The 17,803-nt window shown below is 33.6% G+C and overlaps 1 protein-coding gene across 1 annotated transcript in view; it reads left to right on the forward strand.

Annotated features, from left to right (window-relative positions):
* The window catches only part of LOC145296127 (uncharacterized), a 169,016-nt gene that overhangs the window by 50,233 nt on the left and 100,980 nt on the right, over positions 1–17,803 (forward strand). The gene's annotated exons all lie outside the window — the stretch shown is intronic.

The following is a 17,803-nucleotide window of genomic DNA, read 5'->3' on the forward strand; positions in this document are numbered from 1 at the left end:
ATTGAGACTTTTTAAACTTAAGCCTTAAATTTTAGACATTTTCTACAATCAAAATTATGTAATAGGTTTTGATCAAAATGGGAGTAAGGATGCTAGATATAAGGTTTAGTATCATTTTATTTTGATTTTAATCTTTGTAAGTGATCATAAGAGAGGTGCAAAATATTCTAATATATATATATATATATATATATATATATATATATATATATATATATATATATATCTCACACACACACACCTATGTAAGGTTATTGGGAGAGAACCCCATCAGAGTGTTCAAGAGCATAATATATATTCATATATGTGTTACAGAAGATCAGAAAAAAATTGATACCGTGGGTTTCAAATCCAAAAATAAAGGGGATGAATATCTGGTCGCATATGTTGGACCCTCTTCACCTTCTGTTTATCTGTTTTTATTAAATAAACAGAGGCTGAAGAGAGTCTGACATAGGCGACCAGATATTGGTCCCCTTTATTTTGGATTTGAAACCGACGGTACCAATGTTTTTTTTTTTTTAATGATCTTCTGTAACACACACACACACACACACACACATATATATATATATATATATATATATATATATATATATATATATATATATATGCACACATAATGTATTTTAAAGAAGTTCTATTTAGCTTTGCTGCTTTTTCCCCCCCCATTGATGAAAAAAAAAAAGAAGCGAATTTTATTTTATTTCTTTCTGCATGGGCATGGGCAATTAAATGGCAAGTAAATGGTTTCAGTTGTATTTTTTGTTTTTTAATGAAAAAAAAATAGTATTTCTGCTGCTGCTGCTGCTGCTGCCAGCCTTGATTGTTCATTTGTGTTTACGTTTTCTGACACTTTTGTCCTTATTTACACAAGTGATGTTCTACATTTGGTAACGTGCGTGTGTGTTATGGTGTCGACATTGTACACGCACATTTAATTATGATGATGTATGGAATGAAAATAGTGAAAAACGTAAAAGTGGAATTAATTGCACCGTGGTGAAGTGTACGTGTCATTTTGTGCTGTTGTAGCATAATTGTGCAAAAGTTTTTTTCATGTAGAATATAAAATGGTGTCAAAAAAAAAATGGCAAAGGTTTGTTGTACACTGTGTCTGTTTAAGCCATAGCATACAAAACAGTTTATGATGTATATTTTAACAAGTTTTTTTTTATCATTATTATTAAGAATATTAATCTGTGCATACTTACCTACTTCATTATACAAATTCAATCTGCAGGAATGGAATTAGATTGCAGCAAAGTGCAAGATGCTGCAGCACCCATGTTCATTGCAAAAGTGCTCTTAAAAAAAAAACAGTCCATATAAAAGCAGAACTTTTATCGTGGTTATATATATATATATTAGTGACGGGACGATTCCAATATTTTTACCGATTCCGTGCTAAATTCCCGATTCCGATTCTTTATAAGTCTCTAATTATTTAACTACAAGATCGTTACTTTCCCTGATTTTTCGTAAAAACACACGTTAAATATGCAGATATTTTCGTAAACGTCAAAATGCACTTGTGGAGCATGATCTATCGATTTTAGTTTTACTGATATTTAAAATCAATATTTATTATTTTATCATTATTACAAGCAATCAAAGATTTTACTTTAAACAAAAGATCAAATAAAAAAGACAAAAGAAACGTTTTGGAATCAGAAAATAGGCATCAATTTTTCCGATACTGATACCCTCAAATCTTCCGATTTTTTTCCAATTCTGATTAATCGTCCCAACACTAATATATCAATCAGAAATAGAGAGAGAAAAAGCTTATGTTTTTTTTAATTTTTGAGATGAGGATTAATTATTTGGATTAGTGTTCTCATCTTAAGAGTGTCATTAACATTTTGGACGATGTAACCTCCGATCTTCTTCAGGTGTTTAACTCTGGAAATCTTTCTGCTGAGCTCTAAAATCTTCATGGAATTCCAAATGGAACTCTTTATATTTTATCTACGTGAATAGCATGCTCTCATTTCGTCAGCCATGAAGTCGTAAGTCATTTGTAACTGTATTCTTAGTATTGCCTGCATTGAGGTTTGAACCTTCAACCTCCAAAAGAGTGTCAGTTCATGACTGAATTTTACCTAGTACTTTATCTTTTATATAACAGGTTCTTGAAGGTCGGAGGTTACATCAGCCGAAACGTTGTGCGAATAACACTCATGATGAGAACAGTAGCATAGATAATCCAAATAATAGAAAAAAAAACTTTTCTTTTTTTTTTATTAATTATAACCTTTGGATTTGAAACCTGGCTATTCTTATAACAGGCCAGGTGATTGTGTAGGTGGGAGTTTTTTACTAGAGGCGATGTGAATTTGTTAAGAGAATTGATATAACAGTTAAAAGCAGAGAGAAAATTCCTCTGTAAGATTAGTTTTGATGTTTTTATATAGCGAACCATTTATTTTAATTGCTGGTGTGTCAGCTAATGGGCTGGGAGACTGAGGTTAATTCTTTGATTGAACGGTCGAGTTATAACAAAGACTCCAAAAATGATATTCCTAGACATGCAGTTTTATGTGATGAAGATGAAAGGTAAGTGAAGTAATTCTGGTTAAAAAGTGGTTCCCTCCCTTACATCTCGGTGTAGTAGATAATAAAAAGGGAGCCTTTGAGTTGCCTTCGATTTTTTTTTTTTATTTTTTTTTACATACTAAATAACAACCATAATGAACTAATTGCTAAATTTGACAATTATTTATGAATTCTTGAAAATGAAAATACAGGTCACTACTTTGAATAAACGACAAATATATATTTCACCGATTTAATTTTATTTTAATGTGGATTTTTTTTTTTTTTTTTTTTTTTTTTTTAAGAAATTGTACTCAATTATGTGCATGGTACAAATGAACATTTTTAATGAGAGTTTATCAGTTAAAATGATCTCTGCCTCCGGTGAGAGACTCAAGATGTTAGATGTCTTGGCCTCTTGTAAGAATGACCATGATTTGAAAACCATTTAGCATCAGCGAAACGTGAAAATCTATTTACTTCATGCATCAAATGCCAATTATGATTTATTGAAGAAGATCTGAGAAGACCAACTTTGAATCTGTTGTAGCAATTGGTAAATGATACTAGAGTTGTGCTTGTGACACCAAAAAAAAGGGGGGGGGCAGCATATTAAAAATGTAGTTTTGTTGATCTTCGTTCCTTTCTTTTTCTTTTTTTTTCTTTTTTTTTTTTTAACGATAAAAGACCTTGTAAAACTCATATCCACAACTGGTTGCAATTTAAGGAAAACTTATTTTTTCCCCACTAAAACATTTTTCTTGTGTGTTGGATAAATGATCAGAGAAACTTTTGATGCAAAAATTGCTTTATTTTTATTTTATTTTTTTAACTAAAATAACTGCATCCCGGGTAACACCGGGTAGGTACTGTTAATTATCTATGTATTACTAATTAGCAATGTTAGTGTATGCAAATTCCTAATGAACCGCCCCCTTAAGTAAACACTTCATTAAATCTTCACACTAACGTACTGTACTTGCAATAACCCTTATCCTTGAGTGGCTTCCGGGCCTTGATAAGTGGTGACCACCGTGTAAAAAAAAAAAAAAAAAGTTTCTCATGCTTGATGTCCATCCACTGATAAAGGTAGTGGGGGTGGTGTATGAAATATGTGGTCATAAGGGTGCATACAGATGGAAGAGAGAAAGAATGCAATTCTTACGTGTCGAGATATGCAGAAGCCGAAAAAGTTATATTTCTGATATTTTGATCATGAATTCATATTATTTGGATTACTGTTCTCATCTTGAGTTTATTTTCGCAACATTTCAATCTATGTAATCTCCGACCTTTTTCAAATGTTATTGAACTTTGTAATTTGCACAGAATTTCAAATGGGATATTTGGGGTAGCATGCTCTCATTCTGCGATTGGGTAGAAGTCCTAAGTAATTCACAATCATATTTTGAATATTATCCGCACTGAGGCTTGAACCTTCAACCTCCAGAAGAATGTAACTTACAACTGAATTTACCAAGTACTTTTTCCACTATGCCACGGGTTCCATTCAAAATTCTATGCATTCAAAGTTTTTCTTGGATTTTAAATAACCAGACACAAAAGGGGGGGGGACGCAAACTAATTTAACAGTCATAATTAATGATCCAGTCTATTCTTAGCAGAACTTTATACTTTGGGGTTTAAAAACTTGAATGCCAGGAAATGACTCCTACAACTGCTGAAAGAATCAACATCACAAAACGACAAATTTCTTCTCCTTCTCTTTTTCTTGATGATGAAGACAAAATTCTCAGCATCTTTTACTGGAAGGGCAAGGGTTATTAGAACATCTTTCAAATCGGGGATTAAAAAGGCAAATCTTTGCAAAATCCAGTCCTGAAATTTTTAATTCTGAATGAATTTTTTTGGTGTGACTATTATTTTAAAGATAGTTCCATTTATATGAAAAACAAATTATTTACATAACAAAAAATTTCATTTCTATTTCGGAAATGTTGAGATGAGGATTGATCATGTATATTTAAATTATTAGGACTATTGTTCTCATCTCGGTTGTTATTTTTACTGTGAACTTATGAACTGATATGGAATTTCAAACCGACCCCTTTATTTATTGTGATACTATGGAAGTTTCCCTCCCTCTAAAGTTGTAGAGAGAAAAAGAAAAAATAAGTTTATCAGCAGAACAAATATATAGGAAGTGCAGTTCGTAAGAAAGACAATGGACAAGCAGTTATTCACGAAGAAACACAAAAGAAAGCTGAAATAGTATTGTTAATCATGGTGTGGCAGTGATTAAGACAAAGGACTGAACAATGGAGGTTAATATATTTAAAGTTAGTTTATGGACAGTTTAGGGTGAGAATGAGTTTGATGACAGTTAACGACAGTCTTGAGTTTGCGATAGTTGACAAGTTTTACAGTTTGAGACAGTTGACAGTTCAAAGGTTTTCCTAGAGAGATCAGAAAGATTTGAATCAAAGCCATGCGAGAGTAGATCGGGCCAAGAAGAAAATCACTGGGGACTGTTGCGACCTGATAACTAGTGACAGACAACATTTGGAGTTTCCTTTTCTATATTAAATGATGGTATCATGCACGCACAAGCCAAGAACTTGCCCGATTTACACCAAGTACTCGTCTTGTATTGTTTTATCGTAGAATAATCATGAAGGTGATCATCAGGTCACATTATTCCATGGGAGTGGATTGTCCTTGTTCCATTGGTAATGATGAAGTAGAAATGTTAACTATTTTTTTGTTATTCTTAGCTATTATGACATGTAACAAGGATTTAACCAACAACCTATAAAATCACTTTAAACTGATTATTGATCAGTGCTTTTAACCATTACGTCACTGGTTTGTATCCGCATGTGACTTAATGGTTAAAGGATTCTACACTGGCCAAAACATTGTGAAAAGAACAACCAAGATGAGAATTGTAGTCTGAATAATACACCTTTTTTTTTTTTAATTTTTAAATCGTGCAAGCTTGTTCGCACGATTTTGGTACTTATGCAGAATAAGAACCTATCTATCGTCAGAATTTTTCAGACAGTTTACATAAAACACCAGGTGTCAAAAGAAAAAAAAAAGTTTTTTTGTGCAAAAGTTGGCCAATTTTTATAATAGAAAAAAGAATTTCTTTTATGAAGATAATCCAATGAAAAATTAATTTAGAAAATGAGGACAATTTTTTTTTTTTATTGTTATGAAGAAAATACAATGAATAATTTTGGACGATTTTTACAAAACTTTAAGAAAATTTAAATAAAAAAAAACACTCATTGTAAGGTAAGTTTCTTAAATATATATTTATTTTTTGAATAAGAAACAGCTGTGAGTAAACAAATTTTTTATGGTTATTTTGCTGTTCACATCAAGATATTTAATTTTTTTTTTTTTTTTTTTTTTACATAATAAACCAATGATAGCAATTGTTTTCTTAAAATGTCTGCTGCGATTTTATTGGCTCTGCATTTTGGCATCTTTTAGCATTGTAAACTTTCCGGAAAATTCTGACGGAGGTATAATCCTTATTCTGCATAAGTGCCATATTTTTTTATTATATTCATTTGATTTTGCAGCATAAAAAATATTTGGTTTTTCTTTCAAGAGTATTTGTTGCAAAATTGAATGAAAGAATGATAAAAAGTAAGATAAAGATTAAAAAAGTGCTTATGTATTTTTGGTACCGTGCTATTTTTAAATACTTTTTTTCAGGTTAAATTCAAGTTTCACGATACCTTTTTTTTTTTTATTATTATTAAATTGTACGGTGGAAACAGAATAGTTATAAAACACCTCCCCTCTCCATGTTAAGAAAGAGTTTCGAAATAATAACGTTATTATTTCAGCGCCGTACCAAAAATACATAAGTACCAAAAAAATATTCATCAGTAGAAATTATGAAATTAGGATGAACTACTTTACCAGAGAAAAATGGAAATTGATTTAATTGAAACTTTTTAAAGAATTAATGTCATTTTTAGGGTGTATATTAAAAATATGTATATTTCTCTTCAATCTGAAAAATAATTGTCGAGGTTTGAAAAAAAGTGGTAGTAGGCAGGTTCGAACCCATGACGCGAAGGCGCGAAAGAAAACCTGACGTCTTACCGCTATGCCATGACGCGACCGGAAGTGTAAAGCGTTCAAATTAAACGTAGTCAATCATAAGATGACTTGTAGAAATGGTGTTGCTTTTAAACCTCCCACAAAGGTATTTAATGTGGACGAAAAGCAGCTCCCCCAAAAACGGGGGAACTCTGGTAGCATCCAAATAAATAGTAATTGTCTCCGTATGAAGGGTTTTCTCTACATTGACCAAGGACCAGTTACAGAGCAGATACTACCCAGCTCGAGGGCCAGGCATTTGCATTCAAATAGTTTCGCTCTATTTATACGAAAAAGACAAACAAACAGCCGACATGACGGGACAGAGGGAATTTTTTAAAACAAGATTAAAAATAAAGAAAGAAGATAAATACAATATCCGTTTGCAAATCCAAAATATTACAATCTAGGAAGTATAAGAAAACTTCTCCCGGAATCTAACCGACGTGAGAACCCCGACGCAAAAAGCTTTTTGTGGACATACACAAACGTACACGCCCATTTTGCCTTTTATATATTAGATAAATAAAACAGTAGGTGTATATGCATAAATGTCCTGTCTAAAAATATTTAACTGATAAACTCTTAAACTACCGGTCACATAACACTGAAATTAACAAGAAATTGTAATCATATACCAAGGATGGTTTATAATGAGTAAAATCTTTGTTTGGATGAATGAATAATGCATACAGAAATATGTCGTCAATTTGGATTGCAAAAATGTTCATTTCAACTTGCTGACATATTTCTATTACTTTTGCGCATGTGCAAATTCATTCATGGCTTGAAGTTGTTTAATTTTAAATCTTTCTATCTATCGATAGGCCAGATGGTAAGGAACGCTAAATGCTTTGGTTTCAATTCTACCTGATGGCACCAAAGTGCAGGAGTGAATAAAAGGTTCTGCAGAATATCGTAATGCCCATTGAGAAGGTTGTAAACTAAAATCAGATCACCACATAATCGTCGGCACTCAATGGAATAAAGGTTAAGCCTTTTGAGTCGGTTATCATAGGGCAGATCTGATAGACCATGTATCATTCGATTAGCCAGTCTCTGAACTCTTTTCAAATGGTGGATATCACATATTAGATATGGGGAAGTTGAATAGATACCATACTCTAATAGAGGTCTGACGAGGGAGACGTAAAGAGGGAGAAATATTTTAGGAGTAAGTTTGCAGAAAGAATGTTGTACGAGTTGTTTGACTGTGAATATATCTGTCGGACAATGTAAGGATGAGATAAAGTTTTATCTGTGTCTTAATTTTCCATATTGTACAAGTTATGTAAAAAGTATTTATCTGACCAGCCGTAAATCTTGCATGGTGGTGACTGTTATCAAAGAGCATTGGATTCATACACCAAATTTCGAAAAATTGGAAGCTGAAATTCTGTCAAAATTTCTCTTTCATAGTGTTGTTAGTCTCAGTCGTTTTTATGAGTGTAACATAGCGTGGACGCAAATGCATGCGGAATGACGTTCACGTGAGAGACATCACAGTGGTAATAAGAGAATGAAGAAATAAATGTTGTTGTACAACAAAAATAGCAAGTTCAAGTTCTTTCCTATTTTTTGTCTACTTTGCGACTGAGGCTACAACGTGTTGGTTTGCAGACAACATTACATAAATACTATTATGGCATGTGTTATTTAGAATTGTCAGATTTATTCCTCTGCTTCCTTTGTGCCAGCTCGTTTAACTCTTTGGTCTGGTCTAGTGGTTTTCATTTGTTCGCTGTTTTGATACTTTTTTTATAATACATCTTCCGATTCCAGTAGCTTCTTTTCAAGAACTGCAAGCTTATAGAATTTTCAGTATTTTTTTTTTTTTACGACCTTCCCCAGCGTAGTATAAACACCCCCAACCATCCCATGTTAAGAATGGCTTTCGGAATAAACACCCTCCCAACCTCCCCATGTTAAGAACGGCTTTCGAGGTTGGGGGTGTTAATTCCGAAAGTCGTTCTTAACATGGGGAGGTTGGAGTGTTTATAATACGCTGGAGCACATTGTAAAAATTTACCAAATTTTCTTTGTGCTGACTGTTTTCCTCCTAGCTTCCTATCTTCCTTCAGTCATGGTTAAGGTCAATAGCCATTTTCTATCTTTGTGTTAATCATATTTTATTCTTTTTAGCTCCTTACATCAAGTAGCATCGTGTCTAGAGCGACAATTTTTCATGGATACGGTAATATCAGATTTGGAACTTCATCAGCTACAAGTAACTAGTTTATACGATGAACAGAACTGAAGTTATTGCCAAAAGTGTGACCTTCGCCTTTAAGTGACCTTGACCATTGACCAAGATTAAATCAGTTCCAAGTTAGACCATGATCGATTTTTTGAACAAGTTTGGTGAGGATTGGTCAAGCGATTTGGACATAAGGCTGTACACAAAACATGGTTATAAACTTGACCGAAAACATAACCTCCATAACGAAGGTAATACTCTGAAAAGGGTTGATATGCCGTGAAACTATGCAATGAAGGCTGATGCTTTCTTCCTTGGTGAATAGCGAAGTGTAACAAATCTGCTCTTTGTTAGAATTCTATTTTTGATCACCCCCACCCCACCGCAAAAAGGTGTAAATAATATTGTTTATACCTCACACTCTCACCCCCCACCCATCTTCTCTTATTGTGTCCTAACAAAGTCAGGGATTTTTTTTTTTTTATAAAAGCAATCTTGGCTGACCTAAAAATGGATATCAATTTCAGGATTATTATTTTTGTTTTCATAAATTTTCTTTTTCCTTTTCTTTTTTTTATTCTTTTTCTTGGATGTTTAGTCGGCAGTTAATTAAGTTTCTTTTTTTTTGTTTTTTTTTCACCCTTGTTTCTAGGTTTGACACAAGGTCAAGGTAGGGGAGAAGAGGAACGAGCGACCACAAAAGATAAAATACCCTAAAATAGTCTATATAGGTAGTAAAGTTGGGAGTTACATTCTTTGGCCAAGATCAAAGCGTAGTATCTGTTCTTCAGATGCGGCACTTCCATTTCTCGTTCTCTTTCAGTGGAGGAGAAATCCTTTACGACTGAGACAATTTTTATTTTTGTACCTTTTCTCCACGTTAAAAAACGACCCTGGTGTCTAACTCTGTCTCGTGGGGAGGCATTGTAAATAGGTACATTAGTATTCATAGATGACTCTTCTAAATGTAATATTTAATTTTTTATTTTAAATCGCCCCAGACAACACATGAAGCCCATTTATGCAAAATGCTGCTGCAAAATAAATAAATAAATAAAATAAAATATTTCAAGATCAAAAGCTTGTCAACAATAAGTATTAGATGGAATAGTTTCTGGCCCAGAAAACAGGAATTTTTCCCTCTTTGTCAGAAACTTCGCTCCTGGAATGTGAGGACTGAAGGACAATCTATATATCTATAAAAGTGAATGTGTCTGTGTGTATTTCCCTACGCAATAACTCTGTCAATTTTCAGTATACAGACTCGAAATTTGATACACGGTACTGAGATTTGGGAAAATCTTTGTAATCCGTTTTCGGCCAGGAATTTGGCTGTTAAGGGGTCAAAGTTCAACGATTTGACCTTTCAGAACTCTACCAAACTCCTCCGAGAATTTAGAGTCTAAACACTTGAAATTTTAGATATAGGTTCCTTGAATGTGGATCTAATAACTTGATTTGAGCCCAAAACAATAAATTTTAAGGGGTCAGAGTTAAAAAAAAAACTGACCGCTTTTTTTTTTTTTTTTTTTTTTTGCTCAACATACACCTCCAACACCCGGGCAACGCCGGACTGAAATGCTAGTATAAGGGAAACTAGAATTATGTTTAGGATATTTTATCTTTTGGAGTCACTAGTTCGTCTTCTTCCCTGGCTAGGCCTTGTATCAGACTTAAAAAAAAAAAATGGTATTCATGATTTAAACAAGTATTTGTTTTCATTTCAAAATCACGTTTCAATTTCATATTAACTTTCCCTTGTCCTGTCCAGGTTGTAAGTTCAAATATCGAAAGGACCAATGAAGCATGGGTTAGCCAATCTATATTATATTTCTCTTAGTCTGCCTGTCTGTCCGTTCCATTTTGTCTTGGAAACTACTGGACCGATCTAGTTGACATTTTATTCGACAAATCGATTTTTTTTTTTTAATATATCGTTTTAAGCAAAAACAATATTACATAATTGTCATGTCGAAAATAGTAATATATCCAAAAATTATGAAAATTCATTGAGTAGAACGAGTGTATTGTGTTAGTAAAATAAAGTGTATCGTTATAGATAACCAATATTGCAACCATGAATAAGTAATTTAAAACATTCGTTTACGGGTTCTGCCCCCATATGTGTAGACTCCTACTGCCTACTTTATAATGTCTAAGAAAAATATAATTTTACCCAATTTTTCATAAAAGTGACTTATAACTATAAATAACTTTCTACTCAATGAATTTTCGTAATTTTTGGATGTATTACCATTTTCGACATGACAATTAGGTAATATTGTTTTTGCTCAAAGTGACTTATTAAAAAAAAGAATCGATCTGTCGACTATCTTAACAAGCACCAAATTTTTGTATAAATATCTATAATATAAATCTCACCTTTCTGTTTAAATGTATGTATGTCTGCCTGCCTAAAATGCCTATGTCCATAATGTGGAATAGCTGACTCACTCAAATAAGACAGATGATGAGGGGAGGTTCTGTCATGATTTTGTCATTGCCTATGACCTCACTTAGATTGTTCACGAACCCACCTGTGTACCCAATACTACCGGTCAGTATGCAAGCCTTCTAGAACTTTTCTCACAACTTCCCCTAAGCTATGTTCATATTCTGTTCTATCTCTCCTGGGATCCTCCGACCACTTCGTTGTATCAGATAAAATAAAAATGAAATGTAATAAGTCTTCAGACGTACCTCTCCACCGTACTGTATATTGATACTCTATGGCTGACTGGGATAGCTTCCAAACATCTACCTCTGCATTCCATGTTTATAAGGATGTGTCCTCTATAGTATCAGACCTAACTGAATGGTTAATTGTAGGCATAGACCGATTCATACCATCCAAAAAATTCCAGCAAAAACCTAGTTAGCCATGGTTCTCCCCAGAATGTGCTGCCGCTATCGCGCACAGAAATCACTTTTTCCATAGCTACCAACGTAACAGATGTACTGAGACTAAAGCTGCTTTCAGGACTGCCAGCAACCACTGTAAAAGAGTTATAAAAAATGCAAGAGAGCTATATGCTCAGTCCGTTAAATCCAAAGTAGCTGAACAGTGGCTTGGTTCCCACCAGTTTTGACAAATAGCAAACAGGATCCTGAACAGAAGCGTGCGTTCTATCTCAACCATCATCAATGGACCTGGGATCATCTCGTCAGCATCAGACAAGGCCAAACTATTTGGCAAGAACTTTGCAGCTAATTCTACCCTATGCGACGAAGGCCATAAACTCCCAGTATTTCCTCCTGTAACAGACAACAATCTATGCAACATACAAATATCTGTGCGTGAAGTCGCCAAGCTAATCAAGAACTTTGATTTCAGTAAAGCAACTGGCCCAGATGGCATTCCAATTATAGTGTTGAAAAAGCTTCAACCAGAACTTGCCCCCATACTTACAAAACTGTTTAAGCGTTGCCTTAAGGAGAAGTGCTTCCTAACACCCTGGAAAACCTCATCAGTATGCCCTCTATTTAAGAATTCTGGTGATAAGTCATCTCCCTCTCAGTACAGACCAATAAGTCTCCTGTGTGTCATGAGTAAGCTACTGGAATCCATATTAGATAGAGAAGTAGTACCTCAGCAGAAATAATCTTAGTGACATGCAATATGGTTTCTGTTCTGCTAGATCTACAGCAGATGTGCTAATGATTATATCTCATAGGATTAGTGAATCTCTCAACAAAGGCGTCCTTTCTAGGGCAATTGCTCTTGACATATCAAAGGCCTTCGATAAGGTATAGCATAAGGGCCTACTTCACAAGATTTCCAGCTACGGTATAACTGGAAATGTTTTCTCAATTATTAAATCATTTCTTTCTGATAGGCTCATAAGAGTAGTAGTTGATGGGCAGAAATCAGAGGCCCAGAGTATTAATGCTGGAGTCCCTCAGGGGTCAATCCTGGGCCCAACTCTCTTCCTGATCTACATCACTGATCTCCCAAAACACATACTTAAATCATTCGTTGACATCTATGCTGATGACACAACCATCTATAGCAACACATCAAAGGCCGTAAATGACAAAGTTCTCTCTGATTCTCTCTCCTCTGATCTTGAGCGCACGGTACAGTGGGGGAAGAGGTGGCTGGTTACATTTAATGCATCTAAAACAAAGCACTCATTCTAAATCAACAGGCCATAACTTTTTCCCGTTATTAATAGGCGAAAAGTATAGTGTTGTTTCTATCTCTTTCTAGCATGGCATAGATAGAAACATGTATAAATAAACACACTATAATTAACGCTCTGCTTGTCATTGAGCACTTTTTCATAAACACTGGCAAAATAAGAGATGGAACTTAACAAGTGATATCACATCTTAAAAAAGATTCTGTTTCTACAACTTTTTTTTCCACTGGTTTTCCCGGATGTTTCACACCCGGATATTCCTCTCATCTTTTTTTACTATTGGATGATTCATTCAATGCGATGTTCCACAACTATACTTAGTCTAAATCAATACTTTATAGAAATCAATGCTGAAGCGGCCTGTTACGGATTTTTCATTTGTTATTCGAACAAGCGATACAAAATAAAGATAATTATTTCCTTATTTCATGGAGTTTGAAAGAAATGGCTCTCATCTTAAAAGGAAAAACAGTTAACAAAATTACTTTTGTATAGACTAGCTATAATTTTGCTGATTAGCACACAGTTTGAAGACCTGCGAATAATAAATGTTGTAAATTGTAATTTGCAAAATTTTAACTTCCTTTTGTATATCGATACTCTGTCTCAAACATTGAGCACTTTCATCTGGATAGGATTTTCCTATAAATATTAGTATCAATATTTATATATACCCTTCAAGTTTCCAAAACTTTAACTCTTGAACTATATTGGCTACATGTGTGCATACATGTTTCTGCTGCAGTTCCTTCAGAGAAGCAGTGTTATCAGGCCAAATCTTTTACGATGAAACTAGATTTTTTATACAATATTGTCTTATTATTTGAAAAAGAATGGGAAATCATACAGAAAATGAAAGGACAAAAGAGAGGGTAGAGAAATGGGACTGAGGGGTCGGGAAGTGAGATGGGGGCATTAAACTTGGGTGGTATATTTCTTTGGTATGAACTTTTATTAACTTTTTTTTTTTTATATACCCATGCCGGCTGCCTGAATTCATATAAATAAACATACTATAATTTACGCTCTTCTGTCATTGAGCAATTTTTGAAAAACACAGTTTCGGTGGATTTACCTCTAGAAAACTACAGTGATACAATCATTTCGAGACAAGATCAAAGTGTAGTATCTGTTCTTCAGATGCTGCACTTCTATTTCTTGTTCTCTTTCGGTGGAGGAGAAATCCTTCACGACTGAGACAATTTTTATTTTTGTACCTTTTCTCCACGTTAAAAAACGACCCTGGGGTCTAACTCTGTCCCGTGGGGAGGCATAGTAAATAGGTACAATCATTTTATATATATATATATATATATATATATATATATATATATATATATGTGTGTGTGTATGTATTTTTTTTATTATTCCAGTTTCAACCCAAACAAGGTACAGTGCCACTTTGATGTAGGGGTTACTATTGGGCACATGAGTTGCAGAGATACTATGTAGGGAGTTGAGCAGCAAGATGTCTATTCACATTACACTTGAACTTCTGCATGTCAGTACAGTTAAGAAAGCAGGAACCCAGAAGGGTTTCTGCTTTCTTAACTCTACTGACATGCATATATATATATATATGAAGAGAATAATGGAAATAGTATTCCAACGAAATAGAGAAATAAAAAAGGAACAAACCAAGTTATGTGTTCATCAACGTTTCGTCTTTATTTCGAGACTTCCTCTGGATGAATGAAATTCAGAAAACAAAAGACCAGTACAAATATTTGAAAATATATTTTCGATGTAATGAAATGTATGACTCTGTTCCATTTCAGAAACGGAAAAAAAATTGTTGAAAATTAAAAAAAAAAAAAAAAAACTTGTCCTCTTTCACAACGCTATTTCCCTCCTTTTTTCTTTGGATTTCCAATGACTTTTTCCGTTTCTGAAATGCAACAGGGTCATTACATCAAAAATATATTTTAAAACATTTGTACTGGTCTTTTGTTTTCTTTATTTCATTCATCCAGAGGAAGTCTCAAAATAAAGAAGAAACGTTGATGAACACATAAATTGGTTTGTTCCTTTTATATATATGTATAGCTACATTTCAATTTCCAAGGTTTTATTCAATCTTACCATTCAGTTCTTTCAGCTTATCAAAATTTCTGTACATTTTACCGACCTGTTTTGTTATACAGAAACAATAATTATTTATATGTCGATATTGAACTTTTTTTTTTTTGCTTACACTCATCAGAAAAGTCAGAAATTTTACTTAGAATGAAGTAGGCATGACCATATAATGTCGGAAAAAATTCTATAAAACAATCGACATCACATATTTATTTAGGTAGCCATCTTAGTTTTAAGATTAAAACTATTCAAATCTTAGATTATGTACGAGTTAAATGTTTTCAAATGATTTTAATCTACAATAAAATTATTATATAATTTTATTCGGTTTCGGCTAATAATTATTGTCTAAAGTATGTTAACTGGGGTATATATATATATATATATATATATATATATATATATATATATATATATATAGTCATTCACAAATAGACTGTTTCGTTGTATAATAGTTCTTCAGTGTGGCTAGACTAGCACCCATCTTAAGCCTGGAATCAAACCAATAACCACCGAGTTTGTCATATATACAACATAATCATGTTGACACATCAGTTCTTTTAGATCACTGAAGTTAAGCAATGTTGAACCTTGTCAGTATCAGATGGGTAGTCATTTGGGAAAATCAGGTGCTGTGTACGAGGATGTTAGCATCTCCTCTGTAAGAACTACAAAAACCTAATGTCGTCATCACCGTTAACTGGGATATCGGACTGGGGACAGATTGTGAACTTGATATTCCCATGAAACTTCCTCCTTAAGAGGAAGCTGGTTTAACCCTCACCTAGGGATAGTCAGTGGCTTTAACAATGCTTTATACAAATATTGACCGCCACCCCTGCAATGCTCTGTTTATTTACAAAGTGCTTTGCATTACACTAAAGTAGTAGCAGACGATATTACTACCAAGAGTGCTCAACCTATGAAGAGGAGGAGGGGCTTGTGTTACATGATAAGGGCTGTCCCCTTTTCATGTAAGTATAAAAATAGGGAATTAGTTAAATGTAAAAATGAAATAGAATAGATGAAATTCGAACCTCGTAATTTAGGTTTAGAAATAGATTACGAGAGAGAATTAGAAAATGGAATGTAAAAACAAACCATTGTTTAGCTTAGAGATAAAATAGTTTTAAGAAAAGGAATGTGCATTTGTCAATTCTGTTATGAAATTGAATTGAAGAATGCAACTATAAGATAATTTAATAAACATGTTTTTAACATATTGGAAATATAGGTTAAAATTCCTTTTGTAAACAAAGGAAAAAGTTTTGGATACGCATTTCCAGAACACGTGAAAGAAGACACATGTTTTAACATGTGTATGACGTCATGGAAAATGGGAAGTTCTCGATATAGTTAGAAACTTTAGAGTTAAGCAGAGAGAGTCGGAGAACGACAGATGACAGTCTGGAGTCCAAAGATGGACAGTCGAACGTCTGGAAGCGAGACGGTCACCTTTGAAACATAGAATGTAAAACTTTGAATTCCTGACTTAGAAAACCACCGACCGGTCGAAGAAGAAATAAACGTATCATCATGTGTTTTTATAAACGTCGTCTTTGTGTTGTAATTCTACCAAAAGGTAAAGTACACAATGTCTCTACATCTCATATCTACAATGTGAACACTAAGACTGTCTCAACACTGTTTCCTCACTCAAAGAGCTTCTACACTTCTAAGGCTGAACATTTTATAAATATGAATCTCTTCATAACATGAACACAATGCAACATCTCTCTTAATAAGACTCTCTAAGACTCATTTTTAATAAGACTTCCTTACAATGAACAACAATAACAACAAACAGAATAATCATAATAATAATAATGAAATTACATAACACTTGTATAGTTATCTACAGACTGCTTTCATGTATCACAGTTCTTCAGTGTAGCTAGATCAGCATCTGTGATGAGTCTGAGATCGAATTAACAGCCATACCCGTGGGTAGCAGGGAATGCTTACTCTTTCATGAACACCTGGTTCTTTGTTGTTAAGATGATCTGATAGAACAGATACTAAAGTTTGTTCTTTGCCAAAAAAAGGTCGAGGAACAAATTTTTTTGTTGATAATTAAAGCAAAAAAAAAAAAAAGGCTAGATTCTTATCTTTTTAGATGCAGAGAACACAAAGATTCTTAATTTTTGTGCCCTGTTTCCATCTGGTTGTTACTCGACAAATTTTATCTGATGGACATTTTTTTGTGTGTGTGTGTCGGACTGAATATCTTTATTTTTCACCCACACATTGTAGAAATTATTCCTTCCTTGGCAGACAAGTTATTTTTTTCTTTTTGTTTTGTTTTTATGTTTAATAATTGCAACTGGAATCTCAGCGCATAATCTTTACAGACTTTATTTTTTATGATGAATGACGTTATTCATGAGATTTTTCTTTTGAGCATTTTTATAACCTCAATAGGTTAGTAGGACACATTCAGTTACGTTCTCATGTTAAACATGTTGTTCAGAATTGAAAGATCATTTATAATTTATATGAATGAAAAATGTATTACAGTCCGCAATGACCTGTGACGCAGTGATTAGAGTACTTAGAAAAATTCAGTTGTAAAGTGATATTCTCCTGAAGCATTAAAGGTTCAATCCTCAGTGTGGGCAACTGAAAAATACAATTGCGAATCACTTAGGCCCTCTATCAAATCATGACTGACAGAACGAGAGCATACTAGCCCTGTGAAGTAAATAAAGGGTCCCATTCAAAATTTAATGCAGATTCTCATATTCAACAAGATACACCTGAAGAA

Source organism: Euprymna scolopes, chromosome 16 (assembly GCF_053919585.1).
Source record: "Euprymna scolopes isolate OS-2025 chromosome 16, ASM5391958v1, whole genome shotgun sequence".
Classification (NCBI taxonomy): Eukaryota; Metazoa; Mollusca; class Cephalopoda; order Sepiida; family Sepiolidae; genus Euprymna; species Euprymna scolopes.